Source organism: Drosophila pseudoobscura, chromosome X, assembly GCF_009870125.1.
Source record: "Drosophila pseudoobscura strain MV-25-SWS-2005 chromosome X, UCI_Dpse_MV25, whole genome shotgun sequence".
NCBI classification, from domain to species: Eukaryota; Metazoa; Arthropoda; class Insecta; order Diptera; family Drosophilidae; genus Drosophila; species Drosophila pseudoobscura.
Window position 1 is genome coordinate 54,561,954 of NC_046683.1, and position 14,324 is coordinate 54,576,277.

Below are 14,324 nucleotides of genomic sequence, written 5' to 3' on the forward strand. Positions count from 1 at the left end.
ATTTCTCCAGCTTTTAGTCACCCTTCATCAATTTGCCTCAGAAATCGCTACGCTTTGACCAGCATCGAGGCAAATTAAATGACAAGTTTTACTCTTGTGCTACGCTTTTATTTATATATTTTTTCCACTGGTGCCTGGCAGTGCGAGCTGTAGCTGGAGCTGGAGCTGGAGCAGGACGATTTTAATTATATTTGTGCAGGCAGCCAGGCAGCTTTTAGTGCTTCCGGTCAGTTGATTCCGGAACCAGTCCGCCCCCCCCTTAGGGGCTTAGGGCAATTGAATTACGCACAATTCGAGGTCCTTCCACAGGTAGGAGCCATGTCCACGGAACACATGGCCATGGATCGACTGGTATCGCTATTCAGTCCACTCCGAGTGCGTAAAAGTTAATTAGGGAATGTCATGAATAAATTTCCCGCTCATCAAATGGAGTAATTTCATCATCCATGTGGCTGCAGGGAAAACGAGCATTAATTCTACGACTATTTATTATATTTCTCTTTCATTTTAAACCTAACATTTCCCTCATAATTGTATCCCACTTTTTTGATAGATTTTTCTTCTTCTTTTTTTCATTTTTTAACGATTCTCTGCTGGATTATAAACTCCTTTATTGAAGGTGCTTTATTTGCTTTATTTTCGGGTTTAATTTTGTGTAGTTTTTGTAGTCAATTTTTTTAGTTTTTTTTTGTAGCTTAAATACTGTTTAATTGTCGATGTGTTTTCAGTTGGAATAAATTATTTTCTGTGGTTTGGGTTTTGCTGGTTTGTTTCTGGTTTTTCGCTTGACTCGGCAGCTGTTTTGTTTTGGGTTTTTTCGGATAAAATAGTGTATATTATATGTGAATTAAAAAAGGTTGTAAAGAGGAGAGAGATTCATTTGCTTACTATTATTTGTAAATCTGTAAAAGCCCTTGAAACACACACACACATAAACCGGAAAGTATCCCTTTGTCTACGTTTGAGAAAGATTTCATATGCCTGTATTCCGAATACTTGCAGATCCTTAAAGCTATTTATCTGTATTTGTATGCTTCAGAGATTTCTAAACAAGTTTGTAACCATTCCCGTAGCATATCTTCATCTGTTTTAATATATTCAAAGTTTTCAGTTTTTGTATAGTTTCCATCTGCCACAAGTTTTGCATATTTTTAGTAGCTCTTCAAAGTTTTCTATTATAAATTCCCTTGAAAATGTACACAGAAATTTCAACTGACTTGCACAGAAATTTGCCAAAAGTTTTGTGGCAACCTTATTTTTGCTCTTAAACTTCACAAATAAACCTTTCATCTACCACTAGTTGTGGCTCATTTTCATCACACATCACACACCAAAAAAAAAAGGAAAAAGGAAAAGAAGTGGAGTTTCCTCTGGACGTTTTTTGTTAACCTCCTATGTTGCCGCCTATCTTTATTCAGTTAATTTTCCGTATAATCTGGAGCCTTACCCGCCACATTTTTCAGTCGAAATTGAGAGCCTGGCTAAGCCGGCTTATCGCACACACAGATACACCCATTTGCCAGTATCCTGTGTGAAGTTTCTCCCACTGATTTCCACTGCTTAATTTGGCTCTTGTGCACAAATGACTCATTTTTATTCATTCAACTAATTTTTTGGGGGCTTAACAGGGAAGAACAGAAGAGAGATTTCTGCTGGCAATTTGTAGCATGAAATCGCAAAATCTCTCTCTACCCCTGTCGTTCTCTTCGAGAATCTCTATGATTCGCTCCATCTCTTTCTCTGTCTCTCTTTCTCTGTGTGTGTTTGTGTGTTTACCGCAGCAAAATGATTTATTTTACGCTACGCTAAACACACACGTACCCGTACCCGTACCCGTACCTCTAGAAACAACAACAAGATGTGGTAGGATGGAGGGGCTTTGGATGCTTGTTAGGTGATGGCAAGAGAGAGAGAGAGGGTAGAGGGTAGAGGGTATAGGGTAGAGGGTTCTGTTTGTGGCTGCAAGGGGCGCATGGGGAGTGGCTGCAGGAGGCAAAAACAGCGACAAGCGACGCATTGTTACTGCGGCCGGGGCTTTACGCTTCGGTTTTTGCACTGAGGTTTGTTACGTATTTATTTAAGCCCAAAAACATTTTGTACATTTTCATGCAACCATCAGCACCTAAAGAGGAGAGGGAGCGTGGTGCCACATTGAGTAGCAACATTTGCTATGAATAAATAACGAACGAATGAGCGAGTGAATGAATGAATGAAAGAAGCAAACCAACGAATGAATGAAGGAAGGAATGGATGGATGACGACGTGTCTCAACGGGTTCTCATGTGATTTATGCTTTGAATACATGAAACTATAATAAGGAGAGCGTAGAGTAGAGAGTAGAGAGTAGAGAGGGTTAAGGCAGGACAGCAGCGCAGTAGAGGGTTAAGGGAGCACAGCGGCTGGGAGGGAGGGTCACAGAGAGGGTCAAGGGGCAGAGTAGCTGAAAGAGATAAGGTGTTAAGGAGCACCCCATACAAAGTTGGTAAGAGACCTTCCCCAAGGGGACTATCCCCATTGATTGGCGGCTAATATGGTGGTCTCGTACCTGGAGGAAGAGCCTTCCCTTAGGGAATGGCTAAAAATAAACACCATCGACAGCAGCCGGCCAGAAAAAAGGGGATCATTGCTATGTATGCCACATGGCGTATGTGTGATATGGATGAAACAGCTGCCCCAACGGCTCTGTCAGTCTGTGTCTGTCTGTCTGGCCCTGGCTATGGCTCTGACTCTGGCTCCGGTTCTGGTTCTGGCTCTGGGGTTTTTGTCTTGTTTCAGGGCCGCTGCAGGTGCGTTAAACATTTATGAGCGCAGATTTTCCACGTGCACGAGAGACAAAGAGGGGAGAGGCAGGGTTAGCCACCGAAATGATTATGAATACACCCTCATGCACCATGCATAATTCATCATATTAAAGTGACCCCGTTGCGTATACGCAATAATCATACGGCATGTGGCACACACGGCAGCGGACCGGGTGCTCGTGCTTTATGAGGCAGTTAAGGGTTTTTCCAAATGCCCCAGAGAGAAAGCCATTTAAGAGGTGAAGGATACCCGAGGCACAATATGTGGGCACAAATCAATCATTAATGAGGCGGAGGCGGAAATACGTACGTGTACGATGGACTCGAAGGCGGTTTTATAGTTGCCTAATATAACACTTTTAATAGTTGATCCACTGCCCGAAACTGATAGTTAAAGTCAAACCAAAAGACATCATCCTTGAGGAGCTGTTCTGCTGGGTAGCCTTCTTACTTCTTCCTAATGCTCGCTCTCCTGCTTTCCCCACTTCTTGTGCTTGTGCTTCTCGATTTGCTGCTTTCCATTCCGCTACTCCATCCTTAAGCTTCTCCTTTTGCTGCTCTGTTTGATGGTTCTGTGCTATTGTTCCTTTTCCAGCTTCTACTGCTCTCCTGTGGCTCCCGCCAGTTCACCTGAGGCCTTCACCTCCACCTACTGCTGCCGTTACTCCTTCTGCTATTATTTCAGCTGCTCTTCCTATTGCTCCTTCTCCTGTATACCCTGGTACTACTGCAACTGCACGGCGGTGATGAACAACCAGTTCAATGATCTCCCCGCCTTGTGTTTTTCAGAAGACTTACTACCCCTACAATGTGCCTTTCTCTGTGCCTCTCATGTTCGCCACACGTTCTGCCCAGTACATTTGGACGAATGGGGATCAAGAATTATACAAGAATACACTAGGTGTTACGAAAAAGGACATGTAATTGCTGCAAGTCTTGTCGGGGCTTAGGATTTCTTTCTAAGAACTTACTGGACTGGACCTACGATATGGAGCGAAGTCTTCCATCTTGAACTGTTGAAGCTATGGCACAATTTGAGGCTTATCTTCCCTCCCCCCCTTTGGCCTCGGTCAGTTTTTGTTGTACTAGGTGAAAGGTCTTGTGTCCTTTTTTCTATCTTTTTATTTCCACTTTCGCTATTATTGCCCCAGAGGCACAGCCTTCGTCCTTCGTCTTGAAGAAGTCCCTTGTATGACATTCGAGAGGGAGTTTTGTGTTGGGAGGAGTTTAGAGGAGTCAATGATGTTGTTGGCATCTGGCCGGGAATCTTTAGGCGTTAGTCCTCTACAGTACAGGTGCTGAAGAGACACTACAATCGATACGCAGTATCGGTAGATATAGAACTATGATTTCAGAGTGTAGACTGCATATCGCTTCGGTGGAGGAATATCTTCGGAGAGTTAGAGACCTAGTAAAGTGCGAGTGTGCTAGGAGTATATATTGTGGTATCGAATTTCAAAGTTCTACTCAAAATCACTAGACTTGAGAAACAATCAGTATTATATGAGGAAACCTGAAGCGATACTGAATGCTGAGGAAAGACTGTGATTGAATGAATATGTAAACAAAAGTATTTCTTAACTGCAACGTAAAGGTAGATCTCGTTGAGGTTTTAATGTTATGATTTGAAAAAATCAACCTCCTACAGTGATAGCCAGCCTTCAGGAGCCGCTATTCCCCAGCCCCCAGCCCCCAGCCTCCAGGCCCCAGCCTCTTTGCCAGAGCCATAATTTATGCCGCATGTTTGCCATAACTCAATGGCTGCGCGACTGCGGCAAGCTGAGAATTTCCCCGGAAAGACAGAGAGAGAGAGAGAGAGAGAGAGAGAGAGAGTGAGAAAGAAAGGGAGATGAATGAGACTGAGGGCTGTGAACAGTGAATGAGAGAAAATTGAGGGACCTTCAACTGTGTGTGCGACGCGGCGGCTGATGGAGCTCAATCGATAAATACGATTCTGCTAGGACTTCATCCTTTGGTGCTACGTCTGCCCCTTAGTCTGCCCCGTGCCCCGTGCCACTGCTGCTGCGTTTTTTGTCGCGCGATTGAGCGAACAATTGCGAGATGGTGTTCCAAGATGAATTGCCTGCAATTGTGCGCATTGCTAGCCATTTGTTAGCCAACACGAACAAGAAACAGAAAGTAGGATTAGCCTTCAAGGCGCAGCCCTGTATACCCTTAAGGGATTAAGGATTCGATCTTAGAGGTATAGACTGGCCAGCAGTGGAGAGGAGGGTGAACTCCAAAGAAAGAGTGCCCAACATAGGCGAACGAGCCGAATGCTATTCTGCGCTACTCCCGGAAGATTCTGTCTTTAAATTCGCTCAAGAGCCCCATACCCGCTGAAAGGGTATACCAACAAGCAGGGAAACCAGAGAAAGAGAAAGCGGACTGCCAACATCAACAACCATAACAGATTTCCGAGTCAAGTCGACTTTAGAGCCGGGCTTAAAGCTCGTCGTCCCCTCGTCCCCTCGTCCCAGTCGCCGATAAGGGGCCAAAAGCATTTGACAATGGCCTTAGAGGATTTACCCAAAAGACAAATCGCTGCATGTGTGACCGGAGCGGTGTAGATGGGGATCTCTGGCCGGCATAACACCCTTTGGCCCCCGCCCATTTATAATTATGGTTATGGCCCTTTTTTGGGGGGGAGGAGCAGGAGGAGGAGGCGGGTGGGTCAGTGCAAATGTTAATGGGCTTTCGGTGCCTGGTTCAAATCGATTTTCATGGCTTTTCCCCGCTTGCATTTCACATTTTCCCCATTTGGTTTGGCAATCTTTTTGGCTTTGTAAATTGGAAAATACACACAAGTATTCCCCAAAAAGGGGGAGGGAGAGGGCGAGGGCGAGGATATGAGCACTAATTAGGCAAAAAACATTGTCACAGCATTTGGCATATGCTGGGCATAAATAAACCCAAATACATATACTCCCACTCTTAATGCACACATATATATTTTATTGCCTTTCGGAGAGGGATTAACCCCGACTTAGTCCCGACATGGCCCAGAGGCAGTGTCTGTGTGTCGCCCCGCCCCCTCCCCCACAGCCCACCCCACGCTTCATGTGTAATTCATTAGAAGCCAGGCCCACAAATGGCGTTAATTTGTGTCACTGGGTTAGGCTAACTATTATAGTGTTAATGGAAAATATCTGTGACTAATCGGTAGCGAAAAGATGCATTCGATTTAGTTCATGAAAACTGCATAAATCTTTGCAAATGGAAATTGCATTCTCCCCCCAAAAAGTAGGCAATGATTTGCTTAAACGAGCCACCACTGAAGTGTTTTCTTTCAATACACATAATACGAAATATAATATAAATAGAAGCGAGTGCTTGCCCCCTCAGAGGAAATCCGAGGAAATATTCCGCTTGCTCTATGATTCTCAGCCCCTTTTCTTTCAGTGCAGCCGAGCACTTTGTAAATCATCAAATCTGTCCATAAAATTGGCAATCACGTCATGGAAATGGCATTTTGCAATTTGAAATGCGGCTACAATGTGCAATATGCGTAGATATTTCAATGTTGCAAGTGAGCAACGGCCATAATTAAAGTACAGAGCTCTCGCTTTTTGTTCAATTTCTAATGAGCATGGGGTCCACACACAGTCGACTGTGGGGGCATATCCTATGCATAGACGAACCATTTCCAATGCCATTTAGTGGGCGAATCGCTGTATTAAATAAATACTGCTTTAATGAAGTTTCTTTTTGCCACTGGCCATCCCTTCTCATCAATTCGAGCTGCTCTTTCCACGTCCCTGCTTTCATTTCATTTAGCGTGCAATTATTTCCAAAATTTATTTGAACGCCATTTAGCGGCCGTCCAATATTCGTGCCACAGCATTCCGAAAATTGTTAAAATATATTATGAGATATTGTTTGCTTTAGAGCTTGCCCCCAATACATATGTATGCACATGGGTATGTGTGTGTTCAGGCCGCTAATTAAATAAAATTATGCAATTGTTTTTACATTTTGTGGCTGTCAAAACAACGACACCGATCGCCCAATAATTTCTATAATTTTAATGCGATTTTCCACTGTTTTTCCGGGGAGAAGAGTAAACATATTGCAAATTTCTGCCTGTGTGTGTGTGTGTGTGTGTGTGTGTGTGTTCTAATGAGTGGGGCAGAGGGCCAGAAGCCCAATGAAGTGTACTGAATTATTTGGCCGAGCGAATTGTCCAAATGGGCCGTGATAAACTCTCGCATTTTATTGCAGGTCGCCGAATCCTCATACATATCTATGAGGGATCTATGGCACACAGTGGCACTGTCTCTCTCCCTGTCTCTCCTTAACAAATAAGCATTTCCCTTTTGGTAATTCTGTTTTGGCATAAAGCCAAAGATAAATGGCAAATTCCAAATGCCAACAGAAATATAACCAAGCGAGAAGGTCAGCGCAGAGGATGGGTAACGCACACACACACACACAGCCACAGATACAGATACAGACACAGAAGAAGTATAACAAATCTTTCGCTAGTTGTACGCCACTCCATCCTCTATCCTTCAGAGGAGGAGGAGGAGGAGAAGGAGGAGGTCCTGGAGCCATAGCTGGACCTCCTCGAGGGTCGGATTTATGTGCGCTCATGTCACTGCACACAAAAAGTTAAACAGCGCGCAACGGAAGTGCGACAACGAGAACAGAGACTCAGACACGGACACGGACACGGACACAGAAACAGTCGGAAGATACGAAAAACAGCAACAATCTGCAACAGTAACAGGAAAAGGAACAAAAACAGGACCCCCTCCGGATGGGAGTACGGACAGGATCGGAACAATCAGGAAACTGGCCTCCGCTTCTGGCACTGGCACTGGCACTGGCACTGCCTCTGCCTCTGCCACTGGCACTCCGATTGCTACGAAGTTGCTGAAATCCTCGACGCGCTCTCATTATCGTGAATCACCCCGTGAATATATGTAGTACATTAAGGATTAAGGGCAAGTGATGAAAGACTTTCAGAGCCACATATATAATGACTTTGAGATGCACTTTCGACGGCGGGCGGTCTTCTAAAAGGGCAAGTTACTGGATCTTAGATCTTAGCTCTTCAAATAAATGACAAATAATTGTTGAGTAACTTTTGCATTTCACTTACTATATATATAGAGCATCAAATAATGATACAAAACGATGGCTTAAAGTGATTTCTGTAACAAATCCTCGTAATATAAACACCATCACAAAATGAGAAATAATTGATGCTTAGAGCCATTTCAGTTGTCCTTCGGGTCCCACTGCCTCTATCCAACCATCCACCCATGGAGATGCCATGCAGATTGTCATGTATCCTTAGCTCTTTGCCCGCATACCCTTTATCCCTTTATTAAGTGTGTCAACTAGTTTTATTTCGCCCGAAGCCAGAGGCAGAAACAGTGGCAGAAACGGTAGAGGCAGTGGCAGTGGCAGAAACAGAGGTAGAAAAAGAGTCATAGGATTCATAGGAGTCCCCCCCCTCGCCCATCCTCGAACTGCTATAATACCTGATGCCCTGGCCAACAGAGCGTATGTGAAATGTGCTGAAAAACGACAAAAAAATGATATAAAAAAGAAAAAAAAAATAGAAATAGAGGAAAATTTGCCAACATTTTCACTGAATTTGCACTGTATTTTGTTGTTGTTGTTGCTGTTGTTGTTGCTGTTTGTTATTTCTAGAGCCAACTTCCGTTGCCTGTTGACATATTTCCACTTCATTGGAGGAAACAGAGTCAAATGAAGAGGACACAGGACAGACGACAGACAGCCGCGAGGCCCACGACACCAGGGGACTCATTCAGGTGTGCAGCAGGCCATGGAGGATGGGTGGGGCCCCGAATGGGGGCAAGGATCGGTAGTGACAGAGGGAAGCCAGCAATGAAGACGGACGGATGGATACAGCCAAGGGCCAGGACCAGAACCAGAACCAGGCCCACACTAACGACAAATATTTGACACATGGGAGAGGCAGAGGGGCAGTGGAGGCAGTGGAGGAGTGGCAGCAGCTGAAGACTACCAGCCGTTGGAGCCGACTAAAATATGCGAGGCATGTGCCAGGATATGCGTGTGGTGTGCAAGAAGGAACCTCTGGAGCGGGGCCCACTCCCACACACACACACACACACACACGTATCCTAATTTCCTTTACCAAACACTTCCTCTTCCATCTACTGCTTCCCCTCTTCAATTACTGCTTGTCTCCTTTTCGCCGCCGCTTCTCCTCGTCCGCCTTTTGGCATTCTCTTTCTTTTTATTTCTTGTTATTTTTTTGTGCACATTTTAATTTGTGTCAAATTGTTGCTAAAATGCAAAACGCATTGTTCCTCAGGAGACATCCATTCGCAGCCAGCCCTTCCATGCCGGTCCGTGTCCTTTGCTCTCTCCTTGGATGTCCTTACTCTCCATCTCCATCTCCTTTGGCCTGCTCCTTCTGCTTCTGCTTCTCCTTCTCCTTCTACCCCTTCTCCCCCATCTCATTCTTCTGCCACTTCTTGTTGCCTTGTTAACACACTTTTGTGCTTTTGTTTTCATGTGTGTGTGCGCCTCTTGTTTTTATTTCTTCTCATTGTGGCATAACAAAAACAGAGACAACATGAAATAAATGGGTACGTTCGGCTGCCGAAGCACTGGATACCCTTTTCGATGCGTTTTTCCCATGGGGTATATTGGATATAGTCATTGGGCTGGGATTAAATGAAACACTTTTTGTCCTTAGCAAATATTGTTTTTTTCGGGTGATCGATTGTATACAAAGATCCTATAACGACCCTTCTTTCGACCGATATTTGCTATGACAGCTATCTGATATAGGGTTCCGATTTTTATCTGTTAAGAGTTCTTCTTTGACCGATCGTTTCCCTATCATCTATCAGATATAGTGGTCCGACTTAAGCCAGTTTTTCCTATAGTACGTAAAAACATATCTAAGCACAATCTACAGCATTTAGTGGGATTAACTTGACAGTAAGAAAAGTTATACCCACACACAACTGTTGAAAATCCCATACTCTCTCTAAGGGTACGAAGAAAGGGGACCAAGAAAGGGGCAGGGGTAGGGGTAGGGACAGGGACAGGGACAGGGGCGATGACGATGCGGGTTAAGCAGAGTGGGAAAAGGGGCTCGGGTGGAAGTGTGGCAAGAGGCAGAGACCAGGGCACGTTGCAGCTGGTTCTGTTGCTGTTGCAGTGTGTCTCCATGTTGCAAAAGCACAACAATAAAATGTTGTTACAAATTCATTACCGAAGGCGTTAAATTTGACACAGTTTTGCATGAAACAAAACGAACAGGGAAAAGGGAGAACAGTGCAAAGAGTATGGGCAAAATGCTGGGCGAAAGCATAAATGAGGGACAGGGAAAACAGGGCACAGAACATGCAACAAAAGCTCGCAGAAGCATAGGGAGGCACCGAGGCACCGAGGCACCGGGGCACCGGGGCACCGGGGCACCGAGGCACCGTAGCACCGACTCCGAGGACAGATGGAGACGTCTGATATAGAGGGGAAGGTGGCACGGGAAATGCAGCAATTAAATTCCTTTTTATTCTCACTTCAATTCAATGGAACCATTGTTCCGGATTGCGAAAGGTCAAAGGCGGATTCTTAAGGGGTATTACCAATTGAGGAATGGGGTTAAAGTTTTGTCAAGCAATTCAAGGCGAGATATAGAACAATTGTGGAGAATTTGGATAAAGGAATAGTAATTCCTGGTCTGTTAAAAGATTGATTGATTACGTATTGAAAAGGGATTGTAGAGAAAGGCTAAAGATCAATAACACCTCCTATTTGATGGCACTTTAAGGACTTTGCTTCTGGGCTTGAAGAATACGAGTATATATAGTTTCCCTTCGGGAGTATAAATCTCAGAGATCTATGGAAGATCCACAACGAATGCTAAGTAGTGGAGAAAATGTTACTTAGAGGAGCTATGCATACTATTTGAAGGGGATATTTTCCATTTGTTCATATTTAAAACTCTTTAAAAAATTCTTTCTATGAATTTTCCCTTCCAATAAGATCGCACGTTTTCCATTCGAAATTTCTTCTTGGACGGAATCCCCATTTGCCTATAGTCTTGGCATTTTTTATAATCCCTGATTTTACGAAAATTTGCATTATTTATTGTAGATTTCCACAGGCTCCCCCCCCCCCCCCCCCCACAGGCACACACACACATTTTATAACTTGCAGAGGCGGAGGCGTTAACAGAAAAGGATTATTATCTGCTGACATCTCGGCTAACACGATTCGTTTGGCACTTTGCATCTAAATCGAAATTACAGCCACACGCATGCATGAACATGTTCAAAGAGTGTGTGTGTGTGAGACAGGGAGAGAGACAGAGAGAGAGAGAGAGAGAGAGAGGGAAACACATAAAGTATGCAGAGGGCGTCACTTCCGCTTACTGTTCATTGCTTCTGAAACTCCCCCGCACTCAACGACTGTTTCTTCTTCGATTATAAACAGAATTTATCGTTCCACCACCCTGCCTCCCCTCCGACTGCTTGTTGTGCTTCTGTTGCTTTGCTGCTGCTCTTGTTGAGTGGCAGATTAACCTTGGGGGCTTAATTCGTTGCGACTTCCGTTTGGTTCCTGGCAAAATATGGGAATTACCCAAATTGTGATTTCCGTTGATTTTTGGCAAATTTCCTTTCATTTAAATGGAGGCCCCTCCTCTTTATGGCCCTCAATTAGCGACGAGTTGGCAGCCCGGTCCCTTGATCCGACCTATCGATTGCTGCATTGATCGAGATTTGAATGTTTAAAAGGGAGCTGGAAATATTTAGCTTTTGATTTACCTCGATTTTGGTTGATTTACTAACTCCTCCTTGGGCGAGTTGGCAGCCCTGTCCCTTGAACCTTCCTGTCGAACGCTTGTCCGACCGTTAATCGACAGTTGCATATTCAAAATGGAACAAGGGCAGCCAGCTGGTTCTTCTCCTCAAGTGTTTGCTCAACTGTGAAAATTACTTGTGGCCCAAGTCAAACCGAACACGAAGAAACAAAGAAGGCAGGCGTACACGCACACACCAACCGATACTCGAATATATACATATGTATGCGAGTTCTATTCCGCATTTAACCTTTGGCAGCCATTACCAACTGGCGGCCACCAAATGGACAATATCGATTGACCCCGTTTCCGTTTTCGATTGCAATTCGTTTCAGTTTCATGCACTTTGCACCCAGCACAGGCACAGGCACACACCTCCACCTCCATCTCCATCTTCTTCTGCTCATGCTGGCTTCTGGTTGCTGGGTGCTCGGTGCTGGGTGCTGGTTGTTCTGTGCTGCTGCCAAGTGAGCAAAGAAAACATAATTTACTTCCGCCTGAATGGATTGACTTTGAATTTCATTTAGCGCCGGACCCCAGGACCCCGCCTCCTGCTCATGCTGCCTGATATTTTCCAGCCAGCTGCTGACCATGCTTAAATGCGGCTCATTTATCAATGGCTGCTTAGCATGGAGTGGCGAGTGGGGGAGCGGGGGGACCAGCAGAAGCCATTCGAGGTACAGGAGTCCAACCAGTTGCTGCTGGGGTCCTTGGGGGGAATGGGATATCTGAAATGAGGTCAACTGCAGCGCTGGGTCTCTGCTGCCGTTTCCGATTTCCGTGGCTGCACTTCAAAAATTGACTTTTACAAGAAAACAATTGCAGCAGCGTTGATAAGTGGCCGAGAGCAATGGACAGGCCATGTCCGCGTCTGTGTTCATGCTGCCATCCTACTCGTTCTCCTCCTTGTCAGCGTTGTCGTTCTGGAAGTCGCAGCTGTCGATGCGGCCAAAGAGGGAACAGAAGACAAAACAAAGAATATAAAATCAACTTTTTTATTGCATCGAACATTCAATGCACTTGCTGGCCAATACACGAATCAATGATCACAAGAAATTTCATTAAATTCGTTTTATTTTATTAAGCCATTTTTCCCCACGGAACAAGAAGTTACCATTTGAATTTGAATTTGAATTCAAATTTAAAGCGATCGATATCAGCATGATATCGATATCGTGCCTTAACTCTGTTATTTAACAGAGCGTTACCAGCTGAGCTCAGTACCTATCGCCATCTCACTCTAAGCTCGCGCGTTTTTTGTCTTGTGAAATAAATTGAATTAAAATAAAATCATAGTTGCAGTGTATAATTGAGTAAAGTATCTTTCTTGGCAATATTGCGGTTAAGTGGCATTCCTTGTTGCTGGCTCTGACTTTCTTTTGCCGCCACAGCCACTGTGTACAATTGTTTTTCGGTTTTTTTTCTCGGGTTTTATGATTGCCTTGGTTATGGCCGCGCCGGGCCGGGCCGGGCCGGGACGGGCATTGCAATGTTCAGTTGACATAGCGGCAAGGCAATGGGAAAAACGGTTTTTCTCGCGAAGTTTGTTCAGTTGCAAGGTATGTACGGACAGCATGAACAATTGCATGTTAAGAAACAATTCGATTATTTCAATATTGTCATTGGCAATGGTTTTCCTGTGCAAATATAACTTAATTATGACGTTCAGACACTAGGCAAATGCTGTGCACATTCCAATGTAAACAAAAGGATACAGTTATTTGTTCTGGTTTTTTCCGGATCATTCCCGCTCTGCTGTGTGTGTGTGTGAGCGAGCGAGTTGGGTGATGAGTGGCTTGGTGAAGTGGAAGGAGAAGCGTAGGAGGAAGATGGTCAAAGACAACAAAAGTGACGAAAAGGCAATGCAAAAATTTCGAGCGCTAGTTGAAAGAGAGTTTCAAAAGAGAATAACGCCAAATTGCGCAGTGTGTTTAATTGGAAGAGAGGAAGATAAAGTGTTCAAATGAGAGGCGGAAAAAGCTAGATCCGAGCAAGGTGTGTGAGTAAAGGAGAGGCTTTTCTGCATTTTGTGTTTGATTATTTGTCCGCTCTCTATGTAGACTCATAGTATCCGTCACCTTGACTTTACACACCTTGGACGAGTTTCGAACTATGGTTGGCTGTCCCGCTCTGACACACGCGCCTGTTGTGGGCCTTGCCCCTCCTTGGGACTCGCCCACTCTGTCAGTTGCACCTTGGGACCTGGGGCTGGGCCATGCAGATGCAAATGCAGATTTCATTTGCCAATTTGTTATTGAAATATTTTCGATTGCTAATGAATTGCAGAACAAATGTTGAACACAAATGCTCGACACACGAAGGAAATCCCATTCATGGCCCAGTTAGCATGGCCATTGGCCGGTTTGTCTGGCTTTTCAGTTAGGTAATAGCCCTCAATATTTAATGCCAATTTATGGCCAGAAGGAGCCTGCCTCTGGCTCTGGCTCTGGCCCTGGCTCTGGCTCGGGCCAAGAGCTCCTTTATACGAGTATATATCTGTTTTGGATATGTTGCATCAATTAAAGGTAATTCATTCAAGTGAATATTGCATGACACTGCAGCCAGGCAGAGGGCAAGGATATACCGACCCGACTCTGTCTCTCTCTGTCCCTCTCTCTCTCTCTCTCTACCTCTGTGTGTGGGAGCTGTGGCAGGTTCAAGTTTTTAAGGTATGCAAATTTTACTCCCAGGAGAAGAGGAGCAGCCACTAT